Source organism: Neodiprion virginianus, chromosome 1, assembly GCF_021901495.1.
Source record: "Neodiprion virginianus isolate iyNeoVirg1 chromosome 1, iyNeoVirg1.1, whole genome shotgun sequence".
Taxonomy (NCBI): Eukaryota; Metazoa; Arthropoda; class Insecta; order Hymenoptera; family Diprionidae; genus Neodiprion; species Neodiprion virginianus.
The window spans coordinates 24,825,617-24,831,616 of record NC_060877.1 but is presented as its reverse complement, the minus strand read 5'-3'; positions in this window follow the sequence as shown (position 1 = coordinate 24,831,616).

Genomic DNA, 6,000 nt, shown 5'->3' with positions numbered 1-6,000 from the left:
GGTCGATAAATTGTCGATTCTCTTTCGCACATATGCGTTGTCATTTGATACGATTTTCAATGTTTTGTCTTACGGCAACTTTTCGAAAGTACGTTATAACTTGAAAATGAATGTAAATCGGATTCTGCTTCATTACTTGTGTTTTCTATATATTTCTTTATACCCAGGAGAGTGTACATAAATTATTTATTTATTAATATCGATGAGCATCTACATTTTCCACATACATAACCTGAAAGAATTAGGTACCTTCTGTGTAATTAGGTTTTCACGAGAAAATACGTCGCTGAGCTCAGCATGCATCGTAGAACAAAAATCAGTCGATAGCACGAATTTGTAAAATATCAGCAACTTGGTATCTTGTTCGAGAAGTGTCGTTGATGATTTCAAAGCGAGTTGCCTCTTCGACCATTATCGTAGAATCTGTCCATAGATTTGTTTGTAGGTACAACTTTAAGGTGCATCAAAAGTAGTTTTATAATATCGCTTTAGGAATATTTAAACCTTTTACACATTGAGAATTTAAAGTCGAGTCTTTTGGCAAAATTATAGCGATACTAATTTAGCAGAAAAATTTCGTGAGTATTGATTTCCGTGTAATTAAATGTTGGTTACTTTGAAGTAAAACTTCACAAGATTGGAGATAATTCTTACACGTTTACTCTTGATGTTGTGGAACTTTCAACGATCAAGTCTTGAGCTATGTGACGTTTGTTAACTAAATTTTTTATTTCATAGTGCCTGATTCGGAAACGAGATTTACTTGGTGTTCTGATCGATAAACTTTTATCAAAAACTCAATTCGGTGTTGACATAGAGATTCCGTGATAAATGTTCGAATAATTACGGAATCTTGGGTAGCTTGAAACTCTGCAAATAAGCTCGATCGATGAAAATTTCAAGTATATAACGATGTACGTAGCACTGAGTGCTCAGTGTATCGAACATAGTCAGGTGGATAAATTCTAACTATCAAATTGCGTCTTGCCAATTGTAAATTGATCTTCCGGGTTAAAAAGTACATAAAGCTTCGAACAAGAGAAGTCAGTAATATGAATCTCAGCACAAATTTATAAATTTCATGAAAAGAATTGTTTCGATACAATATAAACAACATAACTGGTCACAGTACTAATATCATTTTTTGGACACTGATCCAATTCGTATAATATAATGAAAGAAAGTAATGCACATGTGTTTCATAGTCATATGTTCAGAACGATTGTAAAAATGTACAAGTTAGTCATAATTATTAGATTATTTTGAATTGGTTTCATAAATTGCGGAGCCCTCGACGAGACTAGACGCGGAGCTAGTCTTGCGCAGCCCAAGTTTATGCTAATGTAATCGGGTAAACTTGATTTAATAATCTGTAGCAGCTTTGAATCAACTCTATGCTGCGATGAAACCGTCGTAAAACAACTATGACTGATCCAAAATAATTCTCTACATTTCGAAGCAATGAATGTCTACCGAAAGTAATTTATACGTAATACTAAAGAACGAGTAACATACAACTTTGGACAAAAAGTAGCGATATCTCTCTAAAAAGCACTTTTGATGCTAAAAAATAAAATAATTTATACACTGATAAAAATCCAAAAAAAAAAATTAATTTATTAAGCGCTACTTGGCGGACCTTTTTAGAAAAATAGCTTGAAAAATAAATCAAATTCTATCATTATCGTTTCATATAGTCATCGTACCTTGAAAGAGGTCCGCCAACTTTCACGCACTAATTTAATCTTTTCTGTATAGATTTTCATTATTGTATGAATTACTTTGTTTTTTATTTATACTTAATTGTCATTTTTAGTCGAATTTCTTTCACAGCAAGCTGAAAAAGTGATTGGAGTTTTATGCTAATTCCAAGCAATATTTCTTCAACGAAGTATACTTACAGAGCTGAAATAATTACTATTCTCGATTCATCGCGGTCCAAGTCAGAGTAATTAAATTTCGGATAAAGAGGTATGCCAAATCTTAATGGCTTAAACTTAGCAACGATTTATGATTGAACGAGTTGGCTGTTTTGCGGTTACATAAGATTCGATATTTAGCAGTTGATTTTAATGAATTTACCAGACGAATTCCATCATTCCTGTACTTAATTTGGTTCTACATTCGCATCTTACATTCAGATTTGAAAACTTTTATCTCTCAAAGAAACGAAGCAAATTCAAGTCTGGAATATTATACCAAAATGTATCCAAGTATCCGAATGGTAAAAATTACGTAGACTATCACATGCCAAAACGGAGTGAAGAAGTGCCGAGAATCGTAGATTATGTGCGTAATACAGGTCTACAATCAAACCAAGGCAAGCAGTTTCGAAAATTGACTGTTATCAACGCGCATTTGCGATGCCCTTGAAACGCCCTCGAAAAGCGGCAAAGATATACATATTTTATTCTAGCGTGTGATTTGTGCGAACGACGTTACACGAAACGGGGAATCCCGTCCGGTTCGTGCGGCAAGAAAATATGAGAATTTCAAAGTTAGAGGTAAAACTCGTCGAGCCATGCGATCCGAATTCAAGAAGACCGCAATTTAGCCAGGGGGTCAATTTCCCCGTATACGTATATACGGAGTGTACAGCTATTATCTGCATTCGTAGAGATTGATAGAAAACTATCCGGATTCTATTTGCAGTTGAGAATATTATTATTGAGCCTCGTCACGAACGTACGGAATAGAAGCAGCCGCCAAGCCGGATTGATCGCTTACACCGCGTTACTTCTCTCCTCCTTCTGTTTCTGATCATTTTTTACCGAGGATATAATAAGCAAAGCGGTTCTCCAGCGGCGGTCCGATTGGTCCAACATCCATCGACACATCCGCCTATGAGACGTGATCTTCCCGACGTAACACGGAGCCCAATTGGTGAGTCCAATTAACCCGGAGACCACGTTCATCGCTCCGTTGCGCGGATCGATCAGCCGGGGAATGACACGTCGTATCATCGGGTCCGTACATCCTGGAGTGGACCACAAACTGCCGTGACGATCAAAATGGTCGTCGCCCCCGTTCTCTCTCTCTCTCTCTCTCTTTCTTTGCAAGAGGGCAGCGTAATTGGTATGCACGCGGTAGCGTTGGGCGAACCCATTAATACAGTAGGGTAACCGAGCTTTCAAACGGCAAACAAGTCGAGGTCGTCCCCTGACGCAATCTCGACAAGATCTCCTCGTTCTGCATGCTAATCGGAAGACCCTCGGGCGAAATGGCACATCCCCTGGCTAAACTATCACGGCACCCAACGCTCTTACAGTGCCCATGATGTACTCGGCTTGATACTTGAATCTAGTCTTGGAAAAAGAAATCTTATCATATTTCTGGCTCGAGTCTATATAGTTGAGAAAATATGTTGAAGGTTAGTTATATGTCTGACTATTTACGGATTGTCTTTGGCAATTTATGTCGTCACGTTGTAGCATTTAACACTCGCACATTCGGATAATTTACTCAGCAAATTCAATTATTATCAGCTTAGTAAGCCTCGTGCAAAATATCCTAATTACGGCTATTGTATCACTTGGAACATAGAGGAATGTAGATCGAATCCAATGGCTTTTCAGAGGCTTTTCAACTTCGTCATTTAGTATAGCCATGGCCGAATCTCAAAGCAAACCAAACATTTTACCAGCTCCTTACTGTACCCGGATCATTTTTCGTCGCATTGTGGATACTCGACTCATCGATAAAGATAAAACGTCAGATTATTACATCTTGTGTCTCTTCAGGCTCGTCAATTGCATTGACACCCTTTACCAACGTCTCTTCTTGAAGCATTCAAAGAATATCGCACGCATGTTATATAATGTGTCATACATGCGAGCACGTTTTGTGGTCTGGTGATGAACAGCCATCTTCGAAATCTGACGTAATTTTGAACGCGATGGCTGCATTGAATATAATCAAATGGTTCCAAACAATTCCGCACGACATTTTGTAGCCAAGAAACCCGAACTCACTCTAATAATATTACAAATATAAAGCTACAACCCACCGCATGGCATATGGGCGATAGTGTTTTTCAACGTCGGTTTACGTAGAGTCTGAAATTGAGTAATCGAGCGAAGAGTAGACGTATTAGGGGCCATACTTAAATTACGTAACAAACGTAAGGGAGGGGGGGGGTCAGACTCGATTGTTACACTTTGTTACGATACGGGGGAGGGGGTCTTTTGATGCTTGTACGTAATTTTTTGAATTGAATGTAAAATTTTTTGATAATTAATAAAAAAATTCAAACTGAATTCCCGCGCCAGATTCTGTTATAGCCAAACCTTTAACATTTTGAAACTAGCGCGCTGCGGTAGCTCTTGGCATTAGATCACTCAACTTACAGTAATTAAAACACTTAATAATTAATTAATAATTAATAAATAAAAGAATAATGAAAAATACAAATGATTTTAATAAAATTTTATGCTATTTCGTTATTTGATTCCGAAAAATTACGTACAATTTGGGACGGGGGGGGGGTTGACATTTTGTTATGATCTGATACACAGGGGGGGTAGGGGTTGAAAAGTTCTTCAAATTCCGTTACGTAATTTAAGTACGGCCCCTTATATAATCAACGGTTAGGTAGGTATACGCGTAACCGAGTCATGCATTACGGGTAAAACACTAGCGATAGGTAGACATTACCCGGCGTTCTCAAATATATATATATATATATATATATATATATATATATATATATATATATATATATATATATATATATTTATATATATATATATATATATTTATATATATGTATCTATAACGAGTTACGCACGAGTTACGAGGAGCCAATCGCCAGTCAACGGTCACTTTTTAGTACAAGACGGCAACGTCGTTCTCATCCAATCAAAAATCGTCAGCTTCGTCGAGCGTAATAAGAGCGGGAACGAAACTTGCGTAGAGTGTAAAATAGGCTGCAGAAGAAGGCCGAAAAAGATATTGTTATTGTATTTATGAAACCGTATGCGCGGACGTTCATGGACATTTTTACCTCAATTTTTTTTCACCACCTTTTTCCACTTCTTCTCTATAGATTTACTCCGTAAATCTTCGTTCGGAGAACTCGGAACCTCGTCAACGATCCGCTGCACGGGACACCGTACAATTTTCTCATGGCATTTATCTTACCCCCTACCTGTATCAGAAACTCACGGAATTTGTCGCAGCGTCACTTCAGCCCACCCGCATTGTCATTAACGTCATCCGTCAAGTTGCGGCAAACGGTTCATGGAATATTCCTCAACGATGCACGGCGAAAAGAAATTATAGACCAGCTTTTACTAAACAATTACGGTAAAAGAGGAACACGTCAGGGTTTTTCGTAAAAAATACCAACACGAACTATATTTTTTACCATAAACGTAGCAGATTTTACTCTGCACACAGTGGTTTTCACTGATTTCACAGAAACTTGTGCATTTTACAAAGTATATTTCACCGTCGCAAGCCTGATGTGTCCCTCTTTTCATCCCTGACGGGAAGAAAGTTGAAAATTTGGCGAAACTTGCAGAAAACTTGGTAAAGGCAACGAAGAATATAAAAATGAAACGTTGTCCGCAGTTTGATGACCGCGCACGATTTCCGATGTAAATTATCGTGTCCCTGTTATCCTATAACCCCACGTGGCTGCAGAATTGTCCCATGCATCAATGCGTATACCACGACTGTACTTACACATTACCTGACTCGTAAGTTACCGTTGAGCTTTTGCCGTGCGAATAATGCATAAGCTACGGCAATCCGCAACGTCGCAGGATATTTTCTCGTATAATATCTATGTACGAAATGAGCATCGACGAAGCACTCATGGATGGGTATAAAGTGAGAAAATAGGATGAAAAGGGCAAAAAGGAGAAAAACTATCAATCGTCAGTCCCGTATCGACTCGACTCGTACACGGAATACTTACGGCTCTCTATACGCCGACTCTTATCTTAAATAATGCATTCCCGACGACCGCGATACGAGTACAATGGTATGTCTGTGTAT